Here is a 16,842-nt window from a genome sequence, read left to right as displayed (position 1 = left end):
ATTTGTCTTGGTTTGATTGCTTTCCTCAGATACTTAGGCAAATGTTTTCGGGGAAATGTTTTACCTGAAGCCCCAACCCCACTGTGCCCTTCTTTGTCCCAGGAAGGCAGTAACTCCTTAGCTGACAGTGGTACTTAGGAAGAATCCCAGGGCATTTTCACAATGTTTGTAGAGTAATTTTCTCTTATTCATAAAAAAACCCTTTTCTGTGTTACGTTACATGAGTATAGCTAGACATTCAAAATGTGGCTCTCCCATTTCTACAAAGCACAGAGTCTCAGGTTCTTCTCACTGGAAGAGAACATTAAGGTTATGTTTAACTCAGTGTCTGCCTACATTTAGGACACTGCCAATGGCAGGTAACCTATTTTTCAAAGCAGCCCAAAGAAGTGTGCTGCAGAGATCGAGCACCTGGCTTAGCAGAGAGCCAGGATTTGAATCCAGGGTACCACACCAGCCAGCTATGCCTTCGTGGACAAGTTACTCAAGCTTTCTATGCTATAGTTGCCCCATATTTAAACTAAAGATGATAATGAACCTAATACAGGGTTGTTAGAAGGGTGAAATGAGGTAACAAAAAATCCTCAGCACAGAGGTTGGCACAAAATAAGGATTCAATAAAATGGTAGCCAAAATTTTATTTAGCTATCATCCATCTTTGAGTGACTTTCATTTTTTAGAATTCTCTGAAGTCTAGTTCTGCCAAAGAATGCTCTTTCTGTCTCCCAGGGCCACGTGGGACAGTTCCATTCCTCTTCCATGACAAGTTGTCTCATTCAGGGACAACTCCCATCACATCCTATCCAAGACTTTTTTCCTGTGGGCTCAATAGCCACAGTTTCTTCTGCTGTTGCATTTATGTAACATAGTTCCAGCGTATTCACCATCCTGATTCTTCTCCCTGATTGATCTCATTTTTAAATTTTTTTACTATTTTTTTTAGAGAGAGAGTATGTGTGAAGCAAGGAGAGGGGTAGAGGGAGAGAGAGAGAATCTTAAGCAGCTTCCATGCTCAGTACATGGCCCAATGCTGGCCTCTGTCTCACAACCCTGGGATTATGATCTGAGCCGAAATCAAGAATCTGACACTCAACCAACTGAGCCACCCAGGAGCCCCAATCTCATTTTTCCATATGCCTGGTGAGTGGGAAATCCAACAGAACATAATGACAGGTCCCACTTGAGCAGTAAAGGGCAAAATAAAATCTTGTCCCTCTTTCCCCTCTGCATGTGCTGCACACCTGTTAAATCACACCTGGTGTGTGATCACACTGTTGACCAATGTTGAGGCCACCTGCTCATTGTAACCCCTAAGTCAATCCTCTGTGCCATGTGCTGACACCATGTCTTTTCTTCCCCTTCTGGCATGGTGGTTTTTGACTAGAGTATGGGGCATTGTATTGACTTAAATTTTACCTTGCTGGATGTATTCTAGTGTAATCCATTGCTTCAGGCTCTTGGAACCTTTCTGGATCCTGAGTCTTGTGCCCAACATCTGTGTTCTCCACCCTGTTCTGTGTCATCCGCAGATGTGTTGAAAAGGCACCTCTATCGATTGGGGAAATAAGAAACTTATGACCCTCAATATAGTTTCCATAGCTAGCTAAACTCGTGTGACAATAAATTGCCATTTTACAAGTTTGCTTCCCTCATTTGTATAAGGAAGAGGTTGAGCAGAAGGTCTAAGATTTCCTCCAACTCTGTGCTTCTATGTTATCTCACCTCCTTACCATACAGAAATAAAAATCCTTATTGCCAATTGTGATTTACCAGCTTTAAAGCTAATGCTGGCACATTTTTACCTTTCAAGTATATATTTTTCAAGTGAGATATGCTAAAATGAACTATGTTCATATTGATAGAGAAGATATTTTACATAGAACTTATAATGAAGTTTCTGTTACAATGCAATCTTAGCTGTTAAACTATGAACGATCCTTACTTCATCAGTGGTTAAGGCTTAAATGGGAATATAGGGGGAAATGTGGTGGTTTATCAATATAGAAACCCCATTAATCAAGTCTAGAGAAAGCCAGTGAGATTTTGAGCTTTGGCCCCATAACACTCAATTTAGACCCTTCCCTAGTTTCAAGTCCAAGAAACTCTTACTTGAATGAAATTGATTGGTATCATTAAATTATTACAAAATAATAAGGCATTTCTACCTGGTATCAGCAGATTCTTTGACTTGTACTCTCATTTTAATGACTGGATGCAGATTACACAGGTTTTGCTAAACTGTTATTTGCTCCTGCTAAGAGTTACTTGTCCCTATTGGCAGATAGAAACCACTTAGTTCTATTAGGCAGAGGTAGAGAGTCACCTAAGCATTTGTGGTATCTTGATTACTTTGACCTGTTGAACTTTGCTAATAAATGCAGCTGGACAACATTTAAGCCTGACTTTTGCTTGATGTAGCAGAATGCCTGACTGATCCTGTCATCTATTGGAAATTAAGGTTGATTGGCTTCCATAATGAGTTATTTTAATCAAGCTTTTGCCCAGATTAAAGTGTGTTATTCCTCATCCACCTTTAAAGCACATCATGACCTTTATGTCCAGAATTTTCAGACCTAAAATATACCTGCATGTCAGAAGATGTGAGCTCACGTGTTTAAAACAAAGACACCAAATAAATATAAGCAATTATGCCCAAATGCAAAACTTAAAAAAAAAAAAATAATCTAAACAAGTGATCCTTAACATGTAGTTCTTCAACCCGCAGCATCAGCATTATCTGGGAACTTGTTAGAAATGCAAAGTCCCAGGCCCTACCTCACTCAGACTCACTGAATCCGAAACTGTGGGGAGTGTGGCCAGGAATTGTTTTTTTTTTTTTTTTTCCCACAAGTTATACAGGTGATTCTGATGCAAGCTAAAGTTTGAGAATCACCAATCTACATTATATTTTATGACCATTAATAAAAATGTTTTCAGGTTTAATGTTAATGATAAGGATGGCTAATTAAACACCTTCTTTTTCTGCTTTGTCAATTAAGACCTGTTGATCAAAACCCATTTTTAAACACCATAGACACTTAGATTGCCCAATGTGGGTGAGCATATCTGAAGTAATTTGTTTCCTTCCAAAATTATTGAGGAACTATATACCACATACATTTGAGATAAATCAAATAGCTATAGCTATTTAATTCAGTATTTTCTCATTTAGTGTCGTAAAAGGTGCTCAAATACATTTGTCCAGGGGAGAAAGTACAATGGATCACAACAGTGGTGAATGATTACAATTTTGACAACCTTATATCTAATTACAGTGGTTTCTTTAATCAGTAAGCATTTGTTTGACCAGAAAGTATGTTTGTGTACATTTTGATGGATAATTGCAGAAATATGAGTCCAGGATCTTTTGGCTGCAGGTAACAACAAAAGCAAAATTCAAATTAGCTTAAAGAGATAACAGAATTTACCAACTTATGTAAAAGAAAAGTCCAGTAATAGCATCAAGTCTCAGGTATTGCTAGGCCCAGGTTTCAGACAATATCACTAGAAAACATCCCATTGTATTTTCAGCTGTTCTCCTCTTTGGGTTATTCCATTTTCAGACAGGATCTTTCAAAATGTAGGAAAAAAGATCATTTGTAGCACTAGGTTCCTTTGCTACTGGCCTAGCAACCCCAATGGATAGAATATTATTCCAACTAAGGTCCAACAGGATCTCAGGGCTTACTCACACTAAATGAGGTTGGAGTCCATTAGACTGTGCTGACTGCTGGCCCACTGAACTCAGCCATTGCATAACCATGGACATGAGAGATAGAGTTAGTTCTACCTAAATCTGTATGGACCATGAATGAGAGAAGAGTGGTCTACCAAAGGAAAATCAGGGAAAGATGCCAGAGAATGATACAATGGTTGCTGGAAGGTAGAAACAACAGAAATCTTGTCCTCAAAAGCAATAACAGAAAGGGATTTTTTCCCCCTTAAGTACATTCTCTAATAGATGTACTTAGTTTATACCAAAAATAGCACTGTGATTTGGGGAGAAAGGAATGCTAAATTGGGTATTAGCAACCTTGTTTTTCAGGATATATTTTGCTCCAGACCAACTGGTGTGGCCCACCAACAATGCAGACTTGACCAAGTTTTACTCACTGTCTTTCGTCTTCAGATCTGACAGCTTGGTTTTTTAGTATTTTTGCTTTTATCCTCAAGTGGCAGTTGAAGAATCAAGTTAGAGTAGGAGAAATACTTAAAATTTTGAATTCATATATGAATGTAAATAATGTTTATTTTCATTAGTAATGTGTTTATTAGTATAAAAGTTAATTATGAGTACACTATAATTTATAAGGTTATTATAAAAAATTCAGAAGGAGAGTTCAAAATCACTCATAATTTTAACTATTCTTCCCCATGGTACAGTATTAGCATCCTATTTTGTTTTATTATTGTATTTTTTTCCCTGTATGTTTTTCTTAATTAAAATCATCTGGCATGAGTACAGACCCAGATCTCTGAAAAAGAATAACATTTACAGGCTCAGATCCTTGCAAAAGAATATATTACATTTTACAACTTACTTTTTAAAATTTCACATCTCATCATAAGAATCCACTGTAATTTCAATGGCTGCACTCTACATTGTCAAAGATATGCTGCCATGTTACTCTTTTGTTGCTTATTTAGCTTTTTACTAATTTTTAACTGTTACTCAGTTTCTATATCACTTTATGTTCCTGGAAGATGAGGTATAACTAGTATTTACAAGCCACAAATTGGTGTCTCTCTATTTGATATATTTTAAGTGTAAATACCTCAATAAAGTGTAGGAGTGCAGTGGTAGAGGCCATATTTGTTAACTGCATCTATGGTCCAATGTTTACTGAGTCCTGTAAATACTCCTTAGGAAGAAGAGAAAAATGCCAGATTTGAGAACATTAGCTAACCGAGTTGACCCTAGCTAAACCCCAATGCCTTCTCTTATTTGCTAATAAGAAGAACAGACCCATTGGCACAACATAGGTTAGGAAGACCATGGGCTCTTGTTATGTCTTTGGGACTGTCTCTAGTCTCAATCCCAGTTTGGTCTCTCCCATAAATAAAACTAAGGAATTATGCCAAGCACACTAGGTACTTAATAAGTGTAATGGGCCCATACAAGCACTTGTGTGAGCAGAATCTGTTTTATGCTGATGATCAGTGTTAAGTGAGCACACAGTCAGGAGTGTGGAATCCACAAAAAGAGTTGGAAAAGTTTTCTCTGCCTACCCCTCCCCATAGTATTACCTTTACCTCTGTTAATGAAAGAAGCACATTTGTGCATGAAAGAAGGCTGATCTCAGTCTACAGGGATTGCTGAAGTTGTTGCAATTTTGACTTTTCTTATTCAAGCCTAATTCATGAGTGGCAGTTCTATTACTTGTGCACGAATGAGACTCAATAAAATTTTCAATAAACTGCATTATAATAGTTGTAGTGATCTATCCCTTAGAATGCCTAGCCCAGACTTCTAATTATAGTGGATTGCCCTCTCGTCTTTCCTAATTTATAGTGTCAAGATGTGTTCAGTTTTAATAAACTAAGCTGTGGGGAGAAGACTTAGGATCAAAAGTTAAATGTTTGAGTGTTTTTAAAAGGTCATTTTTCCACATCATCACTATTAAACAAATGAAGAGGCTTGTAAAAATTCTACTTTATTGTATTTTATCACTCATCGGAGGACATGGATGATTTGATAACTGAAAATGTAAAAATTAAAGAGAATATATACATGTATGCATTCCCCCTGCCTTGCATCCTAATTTAATTAAAAACCTCTTAAAACTGAGCTTTTAAAAATTTGAATGTTGCAGCAATACTCAAAGGAAGTGAAAGGGAGGGCAAAAATCTGATCCTACAACCACTTTCCATTACCTCTGTTCAACTCTGCCTCATAGATAACACCATATTATTAGTGAAAGCCATCTCTTTTTCCCTCCCCCTTCTGACTTCCTTCCTTCTTTCCCTCCCTCACCCCCAAGTATCTTCCCCCCTTTTCTCCAGTAGTGTTGTTTTATTTTAAAATATTTTTAAAATGTGTTAATGTTTATTTATTTTTGAGAGAGAGAGAGAAGAGAAAGGGAGAGAGAGAGGAGAGAGAGCACACACGAGTTGGGGAGGGGCAGAGAGAGAGGGAGACACAGAATCCAAAGCAGGCTCCAGGGTCTGAGCTGTCAGCACAGAGCCTGACGCAGGACTGAAACTCACAAATGGTGAGATCACGACCTGAGCTGAAGTCGGATGCTTAACGGACTGAGCCACCCAGGTGCCCCAATGTTGTTGTATTTTATTACTCTTCCCCTAGCTATAGGAGTGACCTATAAGGAACAGGTACAACAGAAGTATTTGGACATATTCCTCAGTAGTCTTTGAAAGAAGGCCATTTGCTTCTCCGAAAAACAATAAAACAAACAAACAAACACAACAGCAGCACAAAAAAGCACTGTGCTGGAGCTCTGAAACTAACCAAGTGAAAAAGTGAGGTCCTCAGAAATTTATGAGTCTTAAACTGAGGGAGGAAAAGTCTCAGTATGAGATCACCTGGCCAGTTAGTAGCCAGTCAAGCATAGAGAATACAGGTGTGCTCTCACTTTTGTTTCCTTAACCTTTCATGGGTCATGGATTACCTTGAAAACATAATGTAACTCCTAGATTCCATTACCTAAAACAGTACTCACATGTATGCATGCAATATTTCTCAAATATTTTCATGAGATCCCAGAACTCTTGAAGTCTATCCATAAAATCACTTCTGCTGTGAGTAAGAATCCCTGAGTATCCCTATTCATTTTTGCTCTCCATTGTTGCTCTTGATTCCTAAAATATCCCATTTTGATTGATTTTCCATGGCTGAGAGGCTAGAAGAGAGAAGCTATTTGGAGATAAACAGAATTTTTCAAGAACACCTTAAATTATGCCACCTTGGCAGCCACCCATATAGACTGAGCCTTCTGGGATTGGAGAAGGAGATGCCTTTTAAAGGTTCAACATACTGAATATTTATTGAAAAGAGAAAAGAGCTTAAAGCTCAGAAGATGGTATAGCCTGGTCCAGTCCCTTTTGAAACATAACAAGAGCCCATGGTCTTCCCAACCTATGTTGTGCCAATGGGTCTGTTCTTCTTATTAGCAAATAGGAGAAGGCATTGGGGTTTAGCTAGGGTCAACTCAGTTAGCTAGTGTTCTCAAATCTGGCATTTTTCTCTTCTTCCTAAGGAGTATTTACATTGGGGATTCATAATTGATGGCTGTCCTAGATCTTCGATGGAAACAAAGTAGTTTGCATTCCACTCTAGCCTGTTTTACACTAGTTGAATAATTCAGACCACCATTGATTTTTGCAAAGGTTCTTAAAAGTTTGGCATGTTGCTGTCAGGAAGGGAGATTCCTTTTGCTAAGTTTCAGCCATCTTGGCTTGGTAACAACAAGAAGAAATCAACATTTGGTGTCTCCACATGTCATCAAGTTTTATATCCTAATGGTCCTAATTTCTAACATACCCATTTTAAAATGTAAGACTTTTCAAACCTCCCTTTGTAGAATTTCTGAGCCAATAATACATTATTATTCAGTCCTCTGGGGTTTTTACTTTTTTACCAAAAGTAGACAGGTTTTTTTAACGTTTTTATTTATTTTTGAGACAGAGAGAGACAGAGCATGAGCAGGGGAGGGTTAGAGAGAGAGACACACACAGAGAATTGGAAGCAGGCTCTAGGCTCTGAGCCATCAGCACAGAGCCTGATGCCGGGTTCGAACTCATGGACTGTGAGGTCATGACGTGAGCTGAAGTCGGACGCTTAACCGACTGAGCCATCCAAGTGCCCCTAAAAGTAAACAGTTTTAATATGCACGAACATAGTCATCAAATAAAGGCTTTCATATTTATTAAACAAAACAGTGAAGACTTCATATTATCAATATGTCTAGCAGATGCAGTCAGTGTGCCATGCACACTCCTTAACATCCCTTTGCTATTTTTGTATGTGCTCCTAACAACCAACACCTGTCTCTCTTGGTGGGTGGACTGCCCTCAAGTTTTCCTTCCTGCACAGAGAATCATTTTTATCTCTACAGGGGAAGCCCTTAACCAATGAGGAACAGGAGGAGTGGTAATAATATCTCCAGCTCCTTTGACCTTGAGGGACTGATCTCAAGTCATCCCCAATTGGATTTATCTGATTTAATACCCTCGATTGGTCTCCTTCCTTGATTATTCTCACTCCTCTGTCCACCTACTGGCTTCTCCTGAGAACACTTCCTAATAAATCACTTCCATGCAAATCCTTATCTCATTATCTGCCTCTGGGGAACCCAACAGATAATGTTCCTTTAAAATTATATAATTGATACATGTGCATTTTAGGGGAAAAAACTATAAACAAGCCAAAGAAAAAATACTTTACATCCTACCACACCAAGTTAATGTTTATAAACATAGTGGTGTATATTTTATTTTTCCCATGTGTATATATATTTCTTAATTTTCAAAACTGGCATTATATCAGAACAGTGCTTCTTTTAGTTATTTTCCCCCAAGTCTAAAGCATTTTTCTTGACATTCTTTTTCATAAAGGTTATCAACTGTTGGGTGCTCAGGGATTTATTAGTGGCAGAGAAAGAGATGGAGTTGAAATGAACATGTAACCCACCATCTTGCTACAGCCACACAGAGAGAAGAACCTTTGTTATGGGGATGTGTTTGGCATGGAAATATTAGCAATCAAGTGAGCTATCCACAGGAAAATGTTAATAACTCATTGTATAGTATTTCGCTCATTCAGTAAATGTGCCATAATTCATCTAACTTCCTGTTATTTTGTATTTAGATTGTTTCCGTAACTATCATTTAAAAAATCATACGGAACATATTCCAAAAATGATTTAATGTGACTTAACTCACGCTTCTGCCTGAATTCTTATTTCTGATTAATGGGAAGGCATTAGCCTTTACCAAATGATGTTTCAAGATCGAAACATCACAGTCCATTTTTTACTCTCTCTCTCATGCAGTATGACACCACAATTCTGTCATTGACACACCCTTTGAACTCATCCTTTCTTCTCCATCTTCAGCAGTGTGCAAGCCCAGGTCTTAATTATCTCTCATCCGAATTACTGTGATAGCCACCTGTGTTTAGCTTTCCCTCTTCTGGTCCAGTGGCCATCTGTTACCAGAGTTAGCATTCTGGAAGGGTCACTCAACTGCAGTCACCTGCCCTTCAGCTTCACTTACCACCTGTCTTCTTATATGCTGCACTTGAACCTGGTCACGTTGTATGCTTCTATACCTGTTTGCTTTTATTCCTGCAATTTTTTGACCCTGGAAAGGGCTCTGCAGACTCCTATTCCTATTATATACTTGTCAAAATCGTATTCTTCGTTCAGAAATCAGCTCTGATACCACAGTTCCTATTTACTGTTGTAATAATCAGGATGCACTCAGCCGCAAGTAATAGAAAACTGAGGTCACGATATCGAGCGTTTTAAAGGAGTCCAGAAATAGGTTGGGCTTTTGCTACAATTTTGTGAAGGTTCAGGCTACATCTTTCTGTATAATTTTTATTGCCTTTGACCTTTCCATATGTTCACATCATTCTAAGATGGCTCCCTCAAGGCAGATAAATGGTTGTAGCAGATCCAAGTTTCATATCCACTTAATATATTACCAAAGCTATCTCTCACAGGAGTCCCTGAAAAATATAGCGCCATCTCCAGAAGCCTCCCCTTCTTGAGCCTAAAATGGATTACATACTCTTTCCTGGAGTAGCACCTTGAAAAGAAGAAAAGCCAGAAAAAAGCCAGGTACTGATTGGTTTATCCTCTGGATATATTAACCAATTACTGTCACAAGGGGAATGGCATAACCCTAATTTGATAAGGTAAATTGGGGTAACAAGACCTAAAAAAGCATGATCCATACTGACCAGCCCTGTGATTTTTATACACTGTACTCTCACAGGAGAAATGGAATGCATGTCAAGTAGATGGCCACATAGTTTTCCACACTAGATCACAGAGGGCTGTATAGATACCATATTGTATTACATATCACATGTGATCCCTTAGGAACAGTCACCCTTGTCTGAACACCAAGTCGGTTTTTAATTGATTTAAAAGGTATGTTTTTAACTGTGATTTTCAAAGTTACTTTTTACTTTGTGATCATTGTATAATTCTTTAAAGAATATCTTTCCCATATAGTGATTGTTGCCATATTTAGTTATCCATGCCTTTACATAGTTTTTGCGTGCCATCACTGAAAGGAACAGATAATTGGCTGTACATGTGTCTATTTTCTGGTATAATGTAGATGTTGGTCTCAAGGGCAAGATTCGTGACTTGGCCAAATATACCAACAAGTTATACTTAAAGTTATAATGACTTTTTTAATTCCATAGTTAAGATTAGAGTGAATCTCAATGTACTGTATTTGAAACAGCAATTTCACAGATCTCAAAAGCAAGATCCTGTAGAGAAGAGAACAGCCTCCAGTGGGCAAAAAGCCCCCTTTCATGCTAATATGCCAGATGAATAGACAGTGTGCTGATGCTCTCAACAATTTATCCTGCTCTTTGGGGATTGTGCAATAAATGTCTCCAGTTAAATTAAAGCTATTGTTGTAGGTTTTTTTTCTCTCTCAAAATACATTTTTTTTTTCTGAAAATACATTTAAGATTCAAAACTCCCTGGCTTCTAGGTACAATCATCATAATGAGGTTGGACTCCACATGTATATGTAAATCCTAAATACCATTTATCTGTCTTTAAATTATGGTGACAAAAAAAGCAACTCATACATTTTGATCAGATCCATGTTATTTCTTTGGAGTTGAAGAATTTTAATTTGGATCATGGCCATATTGAAGGCTTTTTGCTGTTGTCTTTTGTGAAGTTACAAAAGAATAAATATTACCTATTTTATGCACAATTAAAGGCAGTTGTCATCAACCCCAGAGAAACTGGTACACATACTTGGAAAAATTTCCACATGGATTCTTATCCTAAATTTGGCTCTCTAGGGTAAAATAACAGGATTTATTTAATTCCATTTCCCATCCCTGGGCATTGTCCATAAGTCAGACTCCATGCCAGATACTAAGAACAGATCAATGAATGAGACATAGTTCCTGCCCTCAGTCACAGTCTAATGGGGAAGATAGATATATACAGTACTTTTAAAGTGAAGTATAAGGCCATGTATAATAGCACAAGTTTGGCAAAATATAGAAGTGAGGGTGGTTCAGCTTGTGGTTGAAGGGTAGAATCAGAGGATCATCAGAAAAGATTTGTCTGAGGTGGCAGTGTTGAACTATGCCAGTTAACCCTTAATCCTCTCTTCATCACTTTCAAACCCCATCAAGGTTGTCCCTAGAAGGTAACTGAGACTGCCATGGTAATGTGCCAGGGATGGGGTGAATGACCTTTTTTTGCTGTGTGTCCTCTAAGTAATGAGTTCTAGGGTGTGTAGCTAGGCGTATCATAATGCATGCATGTAGTGTATCTCTCTCTCTCTCTCTCTCTCTCTCTCAGAAAAGTAAGCCCCTTTCTGGCATAGGCTCAGACAAAAGAAAAATAGCTAGCACAGCTGTTGTTCCTATCATGTCCACGTTTTGTTTAGCTATTGCTACATTTCCAAGTGCAATGTCACCTTAACCCTTCTGGTGAGTGCCAGTACTACCGTTTTACTTTATAGCCATCAGCTCAGTACAGGCTTCAACCAAATACTGAAGGCCATTGATTTGGACTCTAGCCTGTAAAAGCAGTCATCTCTTACTCTTCTGGGGCTGATTGTTCAGTCTTTCTGGATTATTTTTACACCTTGTATTGCTTCCCTGTCTCCAACTTGATACCTGCCTCCTGACTTTTTAACTCTTGTAAAATCTTTTCCTGAAAGATGGTGACTAAGTGACATGACATTCCTGATCAGAAACTTTTATAAGACCAAAAACCTGTGGATTTACAAACAACAAAACAACAACAACAAAAACTAGGCAGTAAGTCTAAAGAGGATAAAGCTGTGGCATTTAGAACTATTCTTCTTTTGATTTTTGACATATATTTCATAAGAATAATTACATTTGTACCGTAAGTTTAATAAAATTAAAATAGATGAATAACAGTGAAATGCTCAGCAAAACTTGCCTAGTGTGTACTCCAAGAACCCAGGGAGAAAGGAAAATGTAACTCCAAGACTTCCAAAGATCAGTAACTCCATGCAGTTTTTCCTGTACAGTGAATATGTTTTTCAGATGCCTTCAGATGTTCTTACACTTAATAAAAACAACTTCTCTTAAAAGCATTACCAAATGTAGCATTTGGTACATATATTGGTATATATGTAGCATTTGGCCTTTGTCATATATTTCTTCAATTCACAGTCAAAATATATTTCTTATGTGGTTATTCACAAGTCTTCGTGTGTGTGTGTGTGTGTGTGTGTGTGTGTGTGTGTGTGTGTGTGTAGAAATAGATTAGTGGGGTCCTCACATATGAAAAGAATAAAAACCTATAATTATAATGACATAGGAAGCTACAGAGGAATTTTTGATATGGGAAGTTATGAAAAGAAAATGCAAGGAAGTAAAATCCATAGGTGAAGGTTTTCGAATCTGATTTTATTGTATATAATTGCTTTCCTTCAAAGACCTTATAACGTCATTATCAGAACATTATAGAATTGTGAACTTTTGTAGCTGGAAGAAAACATGGAGATCATTTTATGAATAAGGGAGTTAGCATGACCTGTCCAAGGCAGAGCTAGTTAGTAGCAACATCAGAAATCAGGAACAGCACTGAGATGTCCTGATACACTGTCATAGGCTAGCTTCCCACATGAAATGTTTCTAAAAGGTGAGGTAACCATAGAATGAAAACCATTAGATACAGGTTGATTTGAAGCCATGTAATAGAGCATAACAGTACATAGTACATAGATTATGGAGTTGGAATGCCTGAGCTTAATTCTTGGCTTTTCCACTTACTAGCAAGTTATTTAATCTCTCTGACCCTCAAAGCACAGAGGAAGAGGAAATAATGGTACATATCTCATAGGGTTTTTGGTAGAATAAAATGAGTCTTTAGCATTGGGAACCTGCACATAGTATGTACTATATATGTATTATCTTTCTATCATCATCTCCACTAACTGTCTCTGAAATTCTGAAGCCACTTCTATAGTCTCTTGAGGGCTCTTTGGTTTTTCTCCAGAGATGTGGAGGATCTACTGACCTGGAGATAACCTTATTATGTCATCATGGTCAAAACAATGACAGTGTCAGTCAAGGTTCAACCAGAAAACCAAAACCAGCAAATATGCTACAGGGACTTGGCTTATGCAGATGTGGGAACTGGTTAAATGGTCTCCATAAAGCTGTGGTGTCTGCCTCCGATGTTGGAGCTTCAAGTCTACAGGGAAGGCAGTCAGGGAAGATCACAAGTAGGCTGGTGCCCACAGCTATGAGGTGGAAGTCCATAATGGTGAACTGAAACTCGTATCCTTGCTTCTGACCTTGGTTTCAACAGCATCCTGCAAGGGCCATTTGTCACAGAGCTAAGCACACATTCTTGTCTCAGGAGTCAGAAAAAGTGAAGAGGGATCCAGCAAAAGATAGAACAATTGCAGGCCCAGTTGCTGATTCATGGCCACTGGTTGAATCAGCAGATCGGTAACAACGTGTGTGAGCTACACAATGTCTATGGCTTCATTTCCCTCCTCCAGATCTCCTAATCATCTTTCTTGTGACTCTGAAATGGACAAGAAAGGAGATTCTGGGAAATATAATTCAGCCTACCCAGGTTGACACATCATAAAGCCATCGCAGAGACCAAAAGTAGGAAGAAATAGGCATAAAAGAGGACAAATATGAGGGCAATCAAGAGGAAATGAGATACACATTGAACTTAATTTACCCCTATTTTGAGGGGATTGTGTGTTGAGGACCATGGAGCAAAGTTCCACAGGTCTCCCCATATTCTTGCTCCCAGTCACTAGAGATTTATGCTCAGCTAAAGGAAAGACATGTGGATTCATTTCTTAGTACTTTCCCTCAATAAAAGACTTAAAAAATGATTCTCATACACTTAAAAAAAATCTAATGGACTTTATTTTCTTAAAATGTGTTCCCAAAATACTTTCTAGATTTTGAAATATGATATTTTATCTTTTACCTTTTTTTATTAGCTCAGGTAACACAAATCAAGCAAAACCAGTTACCTCTGCATGGAGAGCCGGGAATTCTCCAAGTTAATTGTTAATTTTGAAAATATTTTATGTCAAACAGTCGTAGGTAGAAACAGCAAAGTCTTTTGTGTGTTTTTCCTACTTTGACTCATTTTGAATGTCTATAGTTCTTTAATTTTGATTTCATTTTAAGAGGTTTGAGAGCCATTAGTATCAGTTATCTAGTGCAGTATAACAAACTAACCTCACACTTTTAATGACTTAAAACAACCAATGATTTTATTTGTTCGTAATTCTCTGGGCCAACAATTTGGCCTGGGTGGTTTTCATGCTGTTCTTCTTAATGATCACCCGTGTGGCCACAGTCATCTGGCAAATGTCCAAGATGGCCTCAGTCACATGCCTGATGATTGGCTATCTGATCTAGAAGCCTTCAGCAGATATGGATCATGTCTTTTCCAAGTGACCTTTTGTCCTTCAGTGGGCTAGACCAGTCTTCTTCCTATGATGGTAGAAGGGAATGAGAACAGAAGCTGCGAGGCCTGTCAAGTCCAAGACTTGGAACTCCTATGACTTTACTTCTCCATTTTATTAGTCAAAGAAGGTCACAAGACCAGTCTGGATTCAAGAGGTTGGAAATAGATCCCATATCTTGATGGGAAGGATGGCAAGGTCACATTGCAAAGGATAAACATACAGAGATAAGAAAAAAAAAATATGGCCATTTTTTTGTCATTTGCTGTACCTTCCATGCCAAGTAATCATTGGTATATTTTTTAAGAGGATAATTCCTCAATCTGATTTGTCACTTACTCATTTTGCTTTTTAATAAATTAACAATCATTTTTATTTTTCAATGTTCATATTAAAAATTAACATACTATATATTTTTCAAATAAAATGCCTCAGTAAGTAAGAGTCTAATATCAACTTCATCTCAGACATTGAAATCTATACCCAACACTGATATTTGGGCTCTGTCAGCTCCCCTACCTGCCCCCACTGTGACATTTGGCCATTTAGGAGATCCCATTGAATTTACTTTAGCAGTTATGTTCAAATAGCTGTATAAGCCTTACAGAGGAAAAGAAATTCCTCTGGTAACTCATTTGTCTTCCTGGACTTTAAAAGAAGATGAAACTTTAATGAGGTTTAGATGTTAACATGACTGCTTTGTTCCTCCCTTTGCCCACTCAAGTTTTTCAGCAAGTAATAAATAATTATGAAACATCGTACAAGATAGGTATGTGTGTCATAGCTATTGTTTATCTTCTGGCTTAAATAGTAAGAGTTGTTCTAAGTTTAGCAAATTTTCAAACCACGTCTTGGTTAGGGAAGCCTCATAAATTGCTGAATAATATTAACTGGTATAGGTGCAAAGCAATATTTGGTCATTTAGCAAAAAAGAAAAATTATTTGAATGTAACACTTACATACTGCTCACCATGTTCCAGGCATTGTTCTCAGAGCTTCGTGAAAAACTCACATAATCCTCACAACAACCCTCTGAGTGGAGACTGTTATTATAACTATTTTACAGATGGAGATACCAAGGCACAGAGAGGTTAGATAACTTACTCAAGATCAATTGGTTACTAAATGATGAAGCTGAAATTGGATCCCCAGGCAGTTTGACCTCAACCCATCCCGCGTGCTGTTTCCCACAGCATTTAAAACCCATATTCCAAGCACTGTGGATGGCATATAGAGAAGTCTAAGAGAAGGATGGAAATATGCTTCTACTTGAAGAGACAGATATATGTCATACACATGAAACTGGAAAACAATTATAAATCAACATGCAGGACATTGTCTCTTTGCCTCTTCTCCATGAGAAAGAGCAAAGGGAATAAATGAAATTGCTTTGTGAACTTCCGTAGCATACTGCTTAGTGATAGAACCCAGTTCTTTTTTTTTTTTTTTTTAATTTTTTTTTTTCAACGTTTATTTATTTTTGGGACAGAGAGAGACAGAGCATGAACGGGGGAGGGGCAGAGAGAGAGGGAGACACAGAATCGGAAACAGGCTCCAGGCTCTGAGCCATCAGCCCAGAGCCCGACGCGGGGCTCGAACTCACGGACCGCGAGATCGTGACCTGGCTGAAGTCGGACGCTTAGCCGACTGCACCACCCAGGCGCCGCTAGAACCCAGTTCTTAATTTAAAGCATAGTAGTTACTAATACCTAATTATCTGGAAATCTCAATTTTTTTTTTTTAGTTTACTTATTTATTTTGGAGGGAGAGGGGCAGAGAGAGAAGGAGAGACAGAGAGAGAATCCCAAGCATGCTCCTCACTGTCAGCACAGAACTCGATGTGGGGCTCACACTCACGGACCCCACACTCTCACACTCATGAGATCATGACCTGAGCCAAAATCTAGAGTTGGATGCTTAATCGACTGAGCCACCCAGACGCCCAAGAACTCTCAATTTTATAACTTTTTCCCCCTCTTTAATATGTCACTGTGGGAAAAATCACTTTCTCAACTATAACAGATGACCTTCAGACTAGAATTAACCATCCCCCCAAAGTAGCAAATAACTGGTATGTCTAAGACACAGCTAGTATCTGTGGGGATATGAAATGCAAAGCATATAATTCTGAATCTCAAGGTAGCATCTTCCTCCTGCCTTGCTCTTATTAAATCTCCATTTCAGGGGCGC

General features: G+C 38.2%; 1 protein-coding gene across 9 annotated transcripts in view; it reads left to right on the top strand.

Annotated features, from left to right (window-relative positions):
• NCKAP5 (NCK associated protein 5) overlaps positions 1-16,842 on the top strand; it is a 993,237-nt gene that overhangs the window by 714,374 nt on the left and 262,021 nt on the right. The gene's annotated exons all lie outside the window — the stretch shown is intronic.

This window comes from Puma concolor, chromosome C1 (genome assembly GCF_028749965.1).
Source record: "Puma concolor isolate L17-30 chromosome C1, mPumCon1.1.hap2, whole genome shotgun sequence".
Taxonomy (NCBI): Eukaryota; Metazoa; Chordata; class Mammalia; order Carnivora; family Felidae; genus Puma; species Puma concolor.
This window is presented reverse-complemented; position numbering and strand designations above follow the sequence as displayed.